Source organism: Oxyura jamaicensis, chromosome 5 (genome assembly GCF_011077185.1).
Source record: "Oxyura jamaicensis isolate SHBP4307 breed ruddy duck chromosome 5, BPBGC_Ojam_1.0, whole genome shotgun sequence".
Lineage (NCBI taxonomy): Eukaryota > Metazoa > Chordata > Aves > Anseriformes > Anatidae > Oxyura > Oxyura jamaicensis.
Window position 1 is genome coordinate 59,349,185 of NC_048897.1, and position 15,852 is coordinate 59,365,036.

At 42.4% G+C, this 15,852-nt stretch overlaps 1 protein-coding gene and 1 long non-coding RNA gene across 9 annotated transcripts in view; one reads left to right on the forward strand and one right to left on the reverse strand.

Annotated features, from left to right (window-relative positions):
* Window positions 1–15,852, forward strand: part of PLEKHA7 (pleckstrin homology domain containing A7) — a 142,617-nt gene that overhangs the window by 16,736 nt on the left and 110,029 nt on the right. The gene's annotated exons all lie outside the window — the stretch shown is intronic.
* LOC118167533 lies at window positions 1,585–15,052 on the reverse strand. Its single transcript, XR_004751181.1, has 3 exons — window positions 15,040–15,052; window positions 11,406–11,409; window positions 1,585–1,773 (listed from the first exon to the last, which is right to left on the reverse strand). It is a non-coding gene; the product is annotated as an uncharacterized LOC118167533 (long non-coding RNA).

Here is a 15,852-nt window from a genome sequence, read left to right on the forward strand (position 1 = left end):
ATAATTGGACTGCACGTGGTGAGTATGACATGCTGTGTCATTCAGAGACGCCCACCCCTTGCAGTGGGACAAGCCAGCTTCTTCCAGTGACCCCGGAGCCCGATGCCTGTTGCGTATTCCCCGCGGGTGGCTGCCGTGCGCTGTCGCTCAGCACGTGGTGGGATGTATGCCATGCCAGGTCCATGTGAGCATCTGTCCTCCTACCCATGCCCAGACCTCTCCCGCCTGGCTCTCCTCTGCTGAGAGGGCACGCTGAGGCACTGTGGTGGCTCGTCCTCATCCCCCCGTCCCATTGTCACGGGGGATCGGGGCTCTCTACTCATAAAAAGGAGTTGTAGGAGCAGAATGCTGGGAGAGTTTATCCAACACGAAATCCCTCTGGATTTGTGCATCCCTTAGGAAACGTGGCGGTGAGGAAGAGCACAGAAGCCAGATGAATTGTTCTGGCGGGTTGGATTTGCTCTGCCGGCTCAACTAATCTGCAGGGGCTTTCCGATCTCACTGAGCATAATTGTGGTAGGATTTTGTTTGTTTGTTTTTTTAAATGTGTTGATTTAAGCCTTGCAAACCATTGCTCATGCTCTCGGGTTGGTGGGAAGGCATTTACAAATACTACAAAAACAACACTAGAAATGTGAAGCAACAATTCTGTCTGCAGCTAAACACGGATAGCTTGTTTAACATAGCTTTTGCTCAACCACATTCACAATGGAAATGAAACAAACAACACCCCTCCTATGCTTCTTATAATCAACCCATGCATTATTAGTCTTGAAGCATTATTCTACAGATTGAAAATAAATATCATGTCTATGTCCATGATAAGTTACAGGAAGACCTTTAGCTTTATTTACTTCAGTCACTGGCATTTCTTGCCGTTGAGCTACCATTCTAAAATAACACAGGTTCACAAATCAAATTCATACTGAAGTGGTGCCTTTAAAAGTCAGTAGTCAATCTGGACAGGTTGGAGAGCTGGGTGATCACCAACCGCATGAAGCTCAACAAGAGCAAGTGCCGGGTCCAGCACCTGGGATGGAGCAGCCGTGGCCGTACATACAGACTGGGGGAAGAGACGCTGGAGGGCAGCCCTGCAGAGAGGGATCTGGGGGTTGTGGTTGACAGCACGTTGAATATGAGCCAGCAGTGTGCCCTGGCAGCCAGGAGGGCCAACCATATCCTGGGGTGCATCAAGCACGGCATCGCTAGTCAGTCGAGGGAAGTGATTGTCCCGCTCTACTCTGCGCTGGTGCAGCCTCACCTCGAGCACTGTGTGCAGTTCTGGGCACCACAGTATAAAAAGGACATGAAACTGTTGGAGAGTGTCCAGAGGAGGGTGATGAAGATGGTGAAGGGCCTAGAGGGGAAGACGTATGAGGAGTGGCTGAGGTCACGGGGCCTGTCAAGCCTGGAGAAGAGGAGGCTGAGGGGAGACCTCATCGCGGCCTACAGCTTCCTTGCAAGGGGGAGCAGAGGGGCAGGCGCCGATCTGTTCTCTTTAGTGACCAGCGATAGGACCCGAGGGAATGGTGTCAAGCTGCGACGGGGGAGGTTCAGGCTGGACATCAGGAGGAGGTTCTTCACCGAGAGGGTAGTCGCACACTGGAACAGGCTCCCCAGGGAAGTCACTGCACCAAGCCTGTCGGAGTTTAAGAAGCGTTTGGACTGTGCTTTTAGTCATGTGGTCTGAAATTTGGGGTATACTTGTGTGGTGCCAGGAGTTGGACTCAATGATCCTTATGGGTCCCTTCCAACTCTGGATACTCTATGATTCTATAGTTCTAGTTTGCTCTGCGTCAGAAAAGCAGACAACTGTGGTTTTGTTGTTCTGTTCTGCAGCACGTCTGCATGGTTATTCGAAGGGTGGTTGAAGCCTTCTGAATACTTCTTGTGGAGGGGTACACTGGCAATAATAATCTCCTCACATCAGCTGAATAACATGGATGCTAACTTTTAATAATGCTATTCTGTAAGATTTGCCATGGTTCATTATGAAAAGCATTCATTCTCCTGCTGATGTGGTTCTCTCTTGGGATTTTATTTTATTGTGCTGTATATTTTTCCTGAAATTTATGTGCTTTTGCACTTGGCGTGCCTGGTTTTGTAGCTTGCTTGCCTGTAATGAGATTATTTCTTCGCTTGTTTTATTCCTTTAAAAGGAAACCTACTTTATTGGCTTAAAAAAAAAAAAAAAGAAAAGAAAAAAAGGATGTGAAAACACTGTTGTAATGTACGTGCTTTGCGAAAAGAAATAGCAAACTGAATGCATGCTGAGAGGAAGGCTATCCTGAGCAGATTGTTCAGCTGGGTTGTGCAGTGCTCCTGTGTCTTCTAACAATTTCACTTGGAGGCTGTTGCGGAATTTTAATCTTGTTGGAATGAGCAAGTGCGTGTGCTGGTAACTCGCGGTGTTTACTCCTTGGGAACAATGTTTTAGTCATTAGGAAGAATTTATTAATGCTAGGGCGGTAATTACGAACATTTGACGTATTCCTAGTTTCCCAGTTTTGGATCTTTTAAACTTGTTTCTGCACAGAAGTGCAAGAAGGACTGGTTCCAAACTAAAGCTGGGTTCTTTTCACAGTGTTAGGGGCAACGATCAAAAACGTAGAAAGCTACTGGAGATTGGGGTTTGCCATGTGCTTTTAAAGAAAGTGTCTGAACAAAAGTGAGTAAAGGCTAATCAGTCTTTGGCTTCCTGGATTCTTAAAGCGTGTGCTGTCATAATTGGCACCAACTAATTATTTTGAAAGTGTTAATTGAGGCTTTGCTTGGATTACTCATGGAATCTGTGTTGTCCTCCTCTATAAATTCTGCTATAAATCGGTGCTAAACTGCAGGGGAAGTTGGTAGAGGTCCAGAGCCGTACACCTCTGCAACAGAAGTATGTGCCTACAGATCCACGCGTGGCTCGGATCTCACGCTGCCAATGAAGCGCTCTGTCAGCATCCCTCCTGCTCTCAGCCGAGAGTCTGGGAACGATGACAAGTTGTGCTAGCTGCATTTAAAAAGAAACATACCTTCCCTCTTCCCACACATACACGTGTGGAAATGACAGGACTTACCATCAGCATCGGCGTAGAACGACAGAATTTGTATCCGTACACGTGAGGAAAAACCACGTGGGATTTGTAGAAAGTAAGGCACATTAAATGTCACAAGTCACGTTCTGAACAGCACGGTCTTACAGAGATGCTGCTGCTCTATCTCCAGTGGAGACCTGTCCAGCAACTGCGCAGTGGGTTGCAGGGAAGTTCTGTTGGAGCTCGTTACTGCCAATTGCTGAAGCTGCTGGAGAGTACAATAACGGGCCCGTTGTGGTGTAAAGTATTTGCAGTCAGCCTTAGGCGGACCAGACAATGAGTCCTTTTGTTCCTATGTGTAATGTGAATGGCGCTGCTCAAGTAACCCTCGTTAACTTGTGATGCCTTCCAAGTGGCTTTGGAAAGCAGTATCTTCAGCTAAGATGTTTCATTATTGAATAGGTCGTGCTTTATAGACAGTATTTTTCAAAAGCGTTTTCTAATTTAACACTAGCTTCTTTAGAAAAGCTCTTGATACGTTCCAAGTCATACGTGCTTTTTACACTTTTTCACTGCTAAAACAATGGATGGTGTGTTTGTATGCTGCCCAAGAAAATTTACAGGGAAGGACTTAGCGGAGGGACAGAATGTGAGTGACTGTTCCCAAACACCCCACGTTTGGACACAAGCCTTTCTGCGACGTTGTGAGGAGACTCACCCGCAGTATCCTGGTCTATAAATGAGTAAATAGTAGTTCTCGCTTTACTTCTGGGATTACTGTATCACTTTTTGTGGGAAATCAAATATAGCAGTTACCAAAATAAACAATATGGCATTACAGGATATAACAAGCATGTCTGTTTTGTGGTTAAAGCCGGGGCCAAATCCTGAGAACGTTCATTTGGCCATGATGTACGTGTCGCTACTTGCGGTGCTTTTCAATATGCCATGTGCTGCTCTTTTATTGCAGACAAAATTGTTTGGTGTACAGAGTACAGCACCTCACCAAGGGCACTGCACTTCAATAAAATCCTCCCTATGTGACGTTCCAGGGTTTTGAGAAGGAGGAAGCAGGGGAAAAACAATTTTATTTACCCTGGACAAAAATAACCTTTTGACTTGAACTACATGTCTTTGCATGTATTCTTAAAATATATCACTGGCTTCCAATTCCTGCACTTAAAGTAGCTGAACAATTAATAGCAGCATATATATCAAAGCTTTGCTTGTTTACAAAGTCTCTTCTACAAATATTTAATAAACAGAATAAGGAAAAGTTTAACACCATATTATTTATGATATTTGGCACAAAATAAGGTGTCTGTACTGTCTATACACTAGGTGTATATACTGGTATAGATAAATGCAGTTGCATTTGCTGGCCTATTTCCTTGATGGTTGCTGTGGGGTGTGTTGGCATCTTCAACTGTAAGGGACGATGTCTTGGTTCGTTAATGAACATAAACATTTTCTGGTGATGATTCAGCTGACGAGACGACCTCAACGGTGCCTTTTTAGAAAATGTAAATTTCTTTAGCCGTTAATGTTCAAACTTGTCCCGTGTTTTGTGGCCTTTCTTTAGGCCTTTTGTTTTTAAGCTAATGAAATTGGATGATAGACTGTGTTCACAGTTTTGCATCTTGTTGGAGTTGAGCTTATGTGAATACTTAAATTATCAAATGTCTATAGCTAAACAACTCACTTCTGAGAAAAGAGTTACTGCTGCTTATTTTGGAAGAACGTCACAACTGACGTAGAGGTTTCATGTGTAATTAGATCCTATCTAAAGTTTTGTAGGAAGATGGTAGGTTGGTTTTCTATATGCACATTTAATTTTGTGCAGAAGACTTGGGTAAATCTTGTCGCGTATTAGGTTAGCACAGCTCACAGTAGTGCTGATGTACATGTTTGTCACGTCTTGCGGCTTTTAACACGATTGTAGCATGCTTGTTGCTCTGTGCACGAGGATTTGCTAGGTCTGCGTAGCTGCTACGGTAGCTGAGACTTTGTGTGACCACAACTTCAGTTGCATCACGTCAACATAATTAACTCTCATTATGCGTGCCTCGTAAGTTCCATTCAGTTATCTGAGTTGTAATCATCTGAAAAAGTAGTGGAGATACTGTTGTGCTCTGCAGCCACGCAGAAGAAATGTAGGAATGTGTAAACAGTGCTCTGATTTGCGTTGGGCAGTGCTGGAGCTCGGCAGGCAGCACGGCAGCCTCCAGGACAAGGAAGCCGAGAGTCTTGCAAAGAAGAAAAAGGTGTCGGTAAGCTGCAAGAGTACTGACCGTGACTACATGTAGAAGGAAACGCGTAGGGAAATGCTTCACAGTAGAGGAACTGAACGTACCGCATTTTTTTATATTCTGTAGGTAGAGATGTGTCCATTGCTCCTACAGGGATCGCTGAAACAGTCCTCTCTTGAACCAGAAGTCAAAGTTGGCAGTTCAAGAGCTTTGTATGTTGCCTGTTAGCAAGGTACTGACCTTGAAACAACGCTTTTCAGATCCCACCACCCTTCTCACCAGTGTTGTAAAGCCAGGGAGTTCTCCATCTCTACAGTGTTTATCCAGACTGTGCGTGTCATCCTTTCGGATGAGATTTCTCCCACAGTACCCGTCAGTAGTATTAGCGACTATATGTACAGAAAGCAGGAAAACATTGCCTGGGAAATAGAGCCAAACTTTTAAGAAGTGTACGTTTGTTTACTTGCATGCTAGAGATTAGCGTACTTGAATGAAATGCTGAATAAAAATTCGAGGTTTTATTCTGTTATTTTATATCCCATGCCTTGACTTTTTCTAGAAACTGTTCCCATTCTCTGAGGTAAGCCCACAATCTCTCTCTCCCTTTTCCTTTTAACAAGCTTTTAGTTAGATTCTCAAAGTAAGCTGCGTGTGCTGATGGTTGGGAGAATTCAGAAGTGAAGTTTTAAGTGATGGAGAATGAGGAAGGCCAAATAATGTTCTGTTGACGTGAAAAAAACTAAATTTCTTGAAAATTAATGTATTTATAATGGCATAAAAATTGGGTGTGTTGCAGATTCATTTCTGTATGTTGTCACAGTGAATGTTGTGTGGTTGTATCTGTCAGAATAAATACTGTGCGATCGGAGGGGATTCAACAGCACGCTGATCTTGGCTGAAGGGCATTTAGCTGTCGATTTAATAAATTACTTTGGTATTTAATATTTTAGCTTATATATCTCTTCATTGCAGGCTGAGAATAAGCAACTTTGGTAGAATACTTATATTTATTTATGCATGTAAGGACAGGTTTGCATACGTGTGTATGTATATAAGGGCTGTTAATACAGTTAGATTAAAAATGTAAATGGAGAAGATTAAAGATAAATTTGATCCAGTCTTGAAGCCATTAGCTAGAAATCACGCACTTTTTTTTTTTTGTCTTTGTCCAACTGTAGACATCTGTAACATAGCTTTTCTTTGCTAAAAGCTTTCAATGAACCTCCTAAAACTAGTACCTACTTGTCAATTTTGGGGCTTGTTGATTTGGGTCCAGAGGGGAGAACTTTCTCCTTGTTAGCCAGTGCTTTCAGTTTCCCCTTAGTATGGGACTGATGGAAGAATGAGTATTGATGAAAGAAAATAGTGTTGGCCTTTTAAAACCCACGTTATTCTTTTGAGTGAATATTCGCTTCTGTGTTGTAACATTTCCTATTCTTATTTAGTTCAGATACTCTCTGGGATTAATCAAAGTTTTGATTCTAAACAGATTCAGATACCTTGCTGCTTTTCAGTGTTCGGTTTGGCTCCAAAATGCATTTTGCCTGCATACAATGAGGCTGTTCAATGCAGTCCCCATTTTTGCTTCTCATTTATGACAATAGCTGTTGTGAGCTTTCCAATTCCAGAGCAGTGGCAAAATACTGTCAGCGTATCGAAGTGAACGATGAAGAACAAGAGTGACTGCGGTCTGAAAATCCATGAAGAAAGCATTGGGGGTACTACAGTACCTATTTTGAAAGCAGGATGATAATAATTGATAATAAATTCTTCAGATTGTAAAGCATATGGGAAGAAGAAACGAGGCTTTTGGAAAGAACTGACCTTGAGTTGCTTGGTACTTTTGTTTTCTCTTGGGTACCACTTGCTAAGCCTGCTCTCCTCATGCCATTAGAAGCATGTGCGTGGTATTTTGTGAGAAGCTTTCAATGGTGCCCTGAAAAAAATCTTGTTGCTTTAAAAAACTTGATAGGAATTTCTTTCATGTGGTGCTGTTTTTGTTAGGGGAGTACTATGTGCTTGTGCCACCAGGCAGTGGGCTGTTTATAGCCAGCATGTGGAAGTGTCAAAGGAATTCATGTGCTCCAGTTTCTGAAAATTTCTATAGAAGCAAAGGACAAGAATAATAAATTATGTGCTGTTACCACTCCAGGTCATTAAAGGTACAATCTCAAGCTTGCTGATTTTGGTGGGCTTTGGAGTATTGTGTGGCTGAGTTATGGAAGCCAATTAATTCAACTTCTTCACCATCATCAGAAGAGAAAGGGGTGAAGTCCCATCCTGGCTGCTGTGGATAAGAACGCAAATTAGCTAGCTAGTAAGTTTCAGGAGGGACTTAAACTAATTTAAAACTGAGCTGTCAGTGAAAGGGATGCTAACATTTCCCTTACAGCCCATTCCCAACCCGTCCTGGAACGCTTGTTGAGCAGCCTGATGCTCCAGCTCACTTCTGTGATCTGGGTAAAAAATAAATCCTACGAGAGATTAGTTTCGGCTGAATCATTTGCTGCTCACCTCACTGGATGGCTGCACAAGCACCAGTGGTGGTGCTGAGCAAGCACTGGGAACACAGGAGGTGGGACCGTTCTTTTCAGTAGCGATGGGACCTTTGTTGGACTTAAGCCCTTCACAAAATGACTGTTTAGTGGGACTGCATGGCAGGTGAGAATTAAGTAGCAGAGATTGAGAACACCCAAGAGACCAGGCGTTCCTTGAGATTTGGCAGTTGTCCTTGAACAGCTGCTTTATATGCTTCCCATTTGAAGTAATGAATTTGGTTATCTTTTTACATTTGTTTTCTGAAATCTCTCTTGCCTAACCATAGCTTTTTACACCCGTCACATCACTGAGCCAAACTGAAATAGCTTCAGGTAAATAAAAACAACGTATAAGTAAAACAAAATAGTTTACCCGTGAAAGCTTACCTTGGCTTTCATGTGAGCTTTGAAATGAATTTAGTATGCCAAAAATCCTCTGACACGGATAGGAAAAATTAAGAATTTTTTAAAATAATGTTTAGGTTTATAAGAAGAGCTTTAAGCTCTTGAGTTTTTTTTTTTTTTTTTTTAAATAAATGTGCACTTTACATTCCTTGTGCAGTTTTGAATACAGATATGCATGGTTTCAAAATAGCTTAGGCTTTAAAGTACCATTTACGGAGTCTGATTGTTACTGATGGTGACTTAAGGATGCACGGCCACTCAGGTTAGGTCACTGATAGGTTTGGGTACGTAGTTACGGGTTATAGGCTTCCCTGTAGAGAGATGTGGTAGTGCTTGCCGTTTGATTTTTTGCTCCCTTTGAGATTGGGAAGCTGAGTTTGTTTCTTTTTCTAGAACTTCACAACCCCTTGTTTTGGTGTGGAGAGAGTTACTTCTGCAAAAGTTGGATGTTTTTGTCCTTTCTTCCAAACAAGAAATACAAAGGAACACTGAAATCTCCAGCCGGGGTGGGTGTCTGTGGTTTCTGCAGGGACACCACGTACATTCCTTCTCATGGAATGTACGTGGTGTGACATTTCACAAAACGGGGCGCCTAACAGTTTCAGAAAATATCAGCTTAGTTCCACGGATGCCCGTCCTGCAAGATGGCACGTCTTTCCTACAGCTCGGGAGAAGACACTTATGCTAAGGTAGAAAATGAGATTGTGCTGCTGCAGAGTGCTCTCCACAAATTTGCAGCCTAAACCGAATTACAGGTGGCAACTTCTAGGTATCCCAGCAAGCAGGAGGGTTACCTGGCCGCGTGTGCTTCCCGGTGAGCAAACCGAAGTGATTTCTCTGCGTCTGTAGCAAGGATTGGTTTTTGTTTGTTAAATATTTGTGTAGTCACCTTGAAAATTGCAGGTAATTTGCAGTCTGCTGCAGTGTGCTTCTTATGCTAATACGGTTTGGTTTGCAGGAGTGTTAGAGGGAAGCCTGTTGTTGGGTTTATTGATCTTTGGGGTTTGGACAAGCTGCGAGATAGTTTTCACAGATGGCAAAACAAACTCAGGTGTCTAACTTAAGGTGGTGAATTTGGATGTTGTTCTACTTCTGTAACTCACTGAGATCCAACAAAGAGCATAGGTTTTGGCACTTTTTGTTGTTGTTGCAGAACAAATCTTACCAAAGCTCTTGGTAAAGAGTTGTATTTGGCAAAGCCTGTCTGTTTTCCTGTTTGGGGAGGGAGAGCTGGTAACAGCAACTTTATCTCCAGAAAGAAACCACTTGGGTAGACTGAGGTGCTGATTGTGGCCTGTGGTCATTGAGAGATGACAAACTTAAGCTCCACAGTGTCAGTTGTGAGGATCTGTAAATAACGGAGTACTGCCTAATGTAAAAGTTTTTTTATTTTTATTTTTTGTGGAACAGACAGATTGCCTGAAGATGTGTCTGTCATGCACTCCGTTCTCAGCATTTCTTCCTCACTGGAAACATCAGATTGTAATTAAGGCAAGATCAAAATGGTGTTCGGCTAGCCCCTTTTTGACTAGGATTTTCAATATTGCAAAAAGTAGTTCAGAAAGAATAAAATTACCGAAGCAAATTAGATACTCGAATTTAGACAAAAATATACTTACAGATTTGGCAGTGAGGCAGAGTATAAAAATAGATGGTTCTGGATATGTTGTACAGAATGTGTTTTAGCCAAGAAAAATTCTTGATGACTCTGTGAATTAGAATGGTATATGGTTATATATGGTCTCAAGTATTCTTGAGACGTTGAGAGAACAGCAGTACTGAAATAAAGTGTAATAAAAATTCTTATCTGAGCCTGTTTTAGAGAGATGACATATTTTACAAGTAGAAATAACTTAGAAAGCTTCATGCATCAAAGAGCTCACTGTGCCTCTTCCAGATAGGTCACGAGCATTAATAGTGTAATTTGACTTTTGCATCTGTAATTGTTACTATAATAATTTTGGCTTCTGTAATTGTTTTTGTCAGCCTGTGCTTCTCTCCAGGAGCCTGTCAGTCCTCATCAGTGACCCAGCTTATTTGGGTGTTTCATGTTTTTGAGCAGAAGGTTATCTGTCCCTTTTCCCCCTGCTTTCTTGATACTGCTTGTTCTATAAAACATCAGGCGTGTAGACTCTGTCATATTTTTTTTGTTTGTATTTTTTCTACTTTTTTTGTAAGCTTTCAAAAATCTGCTGTTTTTTTAAGTCAGGCTGCTATTACTGAACTCCATTACTGTCAGCAATGCTATAGCATAACTTCAGTCAAGTTAGAGTAGAATTAGAAATGAAGAATTTAGAGAATAAAAAAAAAAAAGGAGGGGTGGGAGAGGGGTTCCTGAGGAATATTTCCTAGCTGAGGAAGACGTCATTGCTTGTTTGAGACATCTCAGCTGGGCATCTGGGAAAGTCTCTTAAGCCAAGAAATAGGCATTGCTCAACCGGGGCATTGTTAGTGGTTTGACGTAGCAGAACAAAAACCTACCTGTAAGTAGGCTACCGTGGACTTAAAGCAATCATTTTCAGAATCTAAGCAGTTTTTAACGCATTTTACATTACACAATGTAACGCCTTCATGATGTGGGAAAACCATATTCTTTGTTAAATCTTAGCTCGCATGGTACCTTAGCATAGCGAGCTTGTAACAGATTATCTTCTAATATGCTTCTGGCAAGTCTTTGTTTTGCACGTTCCAGATTCAGAAGAAAATAGGTTCTCGGGATTTTTAAAGGATTGCCAAATGTTCTGCAGCTGGAGAAGCTGAATTTCTCAGGGTCTACTGATATAGTAATTAGTGGCACGCTGTTTTGAAATAGTCCTTTTTTTTTATTTTTCTTCACTGAGTTACATTTCTATGGAAACAGATACACTGTAAGATTCTCGTAGAGAGGTACTTAAAATTACGAGGTAGTAATAATAGCATCTGAAGAAAAGATGGAGGTAGCTAAATTAAGCATTCATTTAACTTTCTTACATTAACCGAGTATGTAGCAGTCTTGTTTATGTGGCAGTTCTTTGCTGCTGTGATGTATGGAGGTGTAGTTATTGCAACGTTACACAGGGAAAAATACCTCCATTTACCAGTAACCAGCAGGTGACTTTCTCTGATGTAGCAGTTAATCGGTATCCAGTGTCCTTGAGAATATTTCATGTCAGAAGAATTACCACCACTTATAAACATGCTCTGTTTTTCACGTATCTTACTTTATTTGAAGTATTTTGTCTGGGGGTGGCAGTCCCCGTCTCATCTCTGGTCTGTTCTGTCTACGCATGGGAACGATGGTTTTGTGAACCCTTTCAGGGCTTGGCCTTCCTGCCTGCCAGCTTTTAGCTGGGAACCTCCTCCCTCCAGGAAAGCTGGTGAGATAGCAGCACAGCGGGTACAGGTGAGCCCACGTCCTGCCGGTAACCTTCCTGCGCTCCTGTGGCTTGGCAGGTAAGCAGCTGTCTCTTCTCCAGCCGGCAAGCAGGAGCAGGGAGCAAGCAGTGAACTCCCCACTCCTTCGGTACAAGGCATTACTACTTACCCTGCCAGCCCCAGTGCAGAAGGCAGGTGGGCAGACGCTCCTCTCCCAGGCTACGCAAGAAGTCCTGGCAGTGTTTTTCCTCTTGTGGGGTCAGACAGAGCTAAAAGCGAAGGAAGCATTAGCCTGAAGAAGGATTCACGTGAAAAGGGAGTGCAGGAGTGGGTGCCAGCAGGGCAGCTGCTGGGGTGTGGATCATGAAGAGGCACATGAGGACAGCCATGCCAGGTGGGGAATAGTCTTGGTGAGATCGAGGTTAGCAGAGGACTAGAAGACTCTGGAGCCGGTAGAAGAGCTATGAGTCAGCAAATATAACTGCATTGCTCAATATTTTAACTAGAGAACTAAAGCTACCTGGAATCATTGTGCAGGAGGTTTGCAAGGGACACTGGTGTCTGCATGTTGTGCTCGTAGCTATCTAAAAAGTTTTCCAGGAAAATAATAATTTTAAAAAGCTCTGAAACTGCCTTTTAATTTAGAATGCAAAAAGTGAATATGAAACTACTGTGATTAGTTATACCTGGCTTAAACTTTTAAGTCCTCGATACTATTGAGGCTTCTGACTACATTATCAACAGATAATTGTTTGAATCCTTATTCATGTTGATACTAATGCAGGCACACGTCAAATGTGCTGTTGGTAACTCTGCTTTCTATCAGCGTATTGATTGTAATAACCTCTTTGTTTCCACTTGAAATTTTTTTCTGAACATGAGCTCATAGTTTTTCCGCAGCACTGTAGAAGACAAAAGCAAATAAAAATACTGTGGTTCAGTCACTGCTTTCTTCTTGACTCAATATTCTGATTGCTTGTTGTAAGTGATGGCTACCAATGGCGTTTGTTGGTAATTTGAGCGAGAAATGAAGTCAAGGAGCAGCTTCATGACAAAAGGACTGTTTACTCCTTGCAAGGTGTGCTGTGAGATTACATGGTTCTTTTTTCATAATCTGGTCTGTAGTGAAAACAGTGAGTGTGCAGTACTAAATTTATGCAGCTGAGCTTCACCAGACTGATTGGATACTCACGTAATTTGCATTTGTATTATTTCCCCAAACCATGTCAGTGACAGCTTTCAGACTCGGATTCAATATGCTTTGCTATTTCATAAACGTTACAGAAGAGCTATTTGGCAGAGAAGATGGGATTTCATGAACACGTTACTCACCAATCTTCAACAATAAATACTTTTAAAGGGTTTGGGCTTGAGAATTATTGCTCTTCGTTCTTTGATTTATAATACAGATGTCTACAGTAATAGCTGGCTTTCATTGATAAAGGCCAGTAACCAGCCCCATACCTGAAAGGCTGACTGTAGTCCATGGATAAGTCCAAGTAATAAATTTAGCCATGGAAACTTGGTCCTAGATATGTTGTCCTTTAGCGCTATAGAGAGAAGAGCCTGTTTATCCATCCTTAAAACAAACCAGCAGTTGCCAGTCCTTTCTAAAATTTATCCTGTCTCTGCTACATTGAGCAAACACAAGAAAAAGGTTTCTTTGTTAGGGACTGCGGTATTTAGTTTTTCTTATTGATTAATCTCTTTCATGTTATCTCGAGAGAAAAAGCTTCCTCTTTTCGTAAACTGTTCGTTTCAATGGAAAACGTTTGCCTTTTAAAGATTATTTTAGATGTTATTTGTAAGATCTGACAGTTAGGGATGTTTGAAATATTTGCAGGTTGATTGCAACTTGAAATAACAAAATAAAAAATCCAATTAGACTTAGTTGGAGCAGAGAGTGGTTGGTAAGTATGCTAATTACTTCTCAGTTTCCATTGTCAGTTGTTGCCTGTGTTCATGAGCTATAAGATACGAATAAAATGGATGTCTTACTCATGAAGATTTGGATGTCCAGCTGGGTGTTGATCTTACACATGGCTCTTGTATTTCACAGGAAAGAGAGGTTATTACCAACCATTCATCTGCAAAGGAGATTTTTGTTAACAAGAACCTGCAGCAAGCTGCTACATTATTTTGAAAAGCTGAGAATCTGAATTTTAGACTGTTGTGCTGTAAGAAAGGAAAAAAATCTCATTCTTTTATGAAACAGTTCTTGGGAAATCAGTTGTCAGGATGCTTGCTGTGCACTTGGGGTTACCAGTGGCCTTCAGTAGCCTATAAGCGGGTGGCTCGGTGATATGACTGTGTGAAAAGCTAAGCTTTCTGCTCTGTCTCTGAGGGTTTAATTCAAATCTTGAAATTGATTTCATTTCAGAAACTATTATGCCATTTCTTGAGCCTTTTCAGATCCCGGATAGGGATTGTACTGGCTGACTTAGACAATGCAAAGACAGACACGTGATAAGCTGCAATGGAAAGGTTAGAAAGGATATTGAACTTCTTTTGTCATCCCTTGGCTCCTCTGCTGAGTGGAGGAATGGCTCTAGCTGGGTTTCTGCATGAAGTGAAATAGGTTCACGCTCCTGCGTGTGCTTAGGATTCCTGTGTTCCGACAGGTCGCCGTTTCTAAGCAGGGTAGAGGCACAGCTGTGTATTTAAACTTGTACAGAAAGCAACTTTTCAGCAAAAGGATACAGATTTTGCAGAATGAAGTATGATTGTGTACTAATAAAAGACTTTTAAAAGAAAAGCGTTTTCCCCTTTCACTTAAGCTTTTGTCCTGCCTGAGCTTGCTTGCGCACGCTGGTGAAATAGGATGGTGATGCTTCTGCATCTAAGGTTGCAGTGCGGTTACGTGGTGTTCCTGCTCGGAGCAGTTTGATCAATATAACCAGAACGCAGGGAAAAAAAATAAGTTCTTAGTTTTGATCTATTTCTGCCAAAGCTATTTTAACAGAAGTGCCTGAAGTAAATGAACGTTGTCGCTTTTCCAGTAGAAGTTGGATCCAGTCACTTCTTCTCATGGGCTGTCTGTTCGTTTTGTTATGGCGCTGGCTGGCTGAGGTCTGACAGCCGGGGAGGCGCTTACGGGACTTGTGTCATTTTCTCCTGACCTTGGGGGGAACGTGGGATGGTGGTGCTCACACCGAAAGATCAGGGGAGTGGAAAATAAGCAAGATCTTACACTGAGACTAACTTCTGGGGGAGCAGTCTAGGCTGCCCCCACCTGAACACTGGGACCTTCTTAGTGTTTCTGTCCCGGGATTATAGGAGCATGTAATGCAAACTGGATTAACACGGAATCTTAGTATAAGGCAATGCTTTGGTTCAGTCTTTGCAAATAAGAAAAAGTCAGAGTTTTTTCTTCATTCTGCTTGCTGATTTTTGCCTGTCTGCATTTGTGTTGTTGCCAATTTATGCCGTATCTAACCTACTTACATTCAGCGTAGGTACTGCGCATCGCACGTTTTTATTTCTCATCACTTCCTAAGCTGACATTTAATCAGCAAAACGTTGCTTAAGCGTTGTGCCCTCTGCCTTTGGCTGGACTGGTTTGTACTCATGGCTATGGGATTTCGCTTGTTGAAGCGCGCGCTTGCAGGTCCGCAAGTAGGTGTTTGTGCATTTTGAGAAGTTTTGTGGCTTCAGAGATAGAAGAGGATCCAAAATATTTATATACTTAATGAACAGTCATGAATTTGTTGTGTGAGCAGCGCTATGAAGTACGAGTAACTGCAGGAGTTAGCTTTTGTTTCTAGTACTGGCAGACAAGAGGCTGGTGTCTGCAAGCAACTACTGACTCAGTTGAGCTCTCTGATTTTCACCACATCATTTAAACTCCCTCGTGGACTGATTAACTGGCATCTGGTTTGTTTTGTTTTTCCTTGGAAGGGTGAGGGTGTTTGTTTGTTTCCATTTTCCTGCACCTACCAGATTGTGTTAGAAATGAAGACGTTTTGGGAATGCAGCTCTGAGTTGTGGCTTGCACCGACTCGTGGCAATCTAGCATCTGTTGGTCTCCTGCCATCCCTGCTGTCTGATGTAGGCAACCTTCCCTCCTCTGGTATTTGTGTTGGTCGGTTTGTTTTCAGGCAGAGCAGCCCTACATCCTACAAAATAAGGGGCTGAACGAGGTGTGTGTTAATGCTTGTCTTTGGCGTGCAGTGGATCGACCCGAGGCCCAGCTGGGGTAGCACAGCACTGGCCGAAGGCAGCGGTTCTCAGCCCCGGCAGCGTGGCCACGTCGGCGTGGGGACATGTCGGGGAGATGCGGTGCCT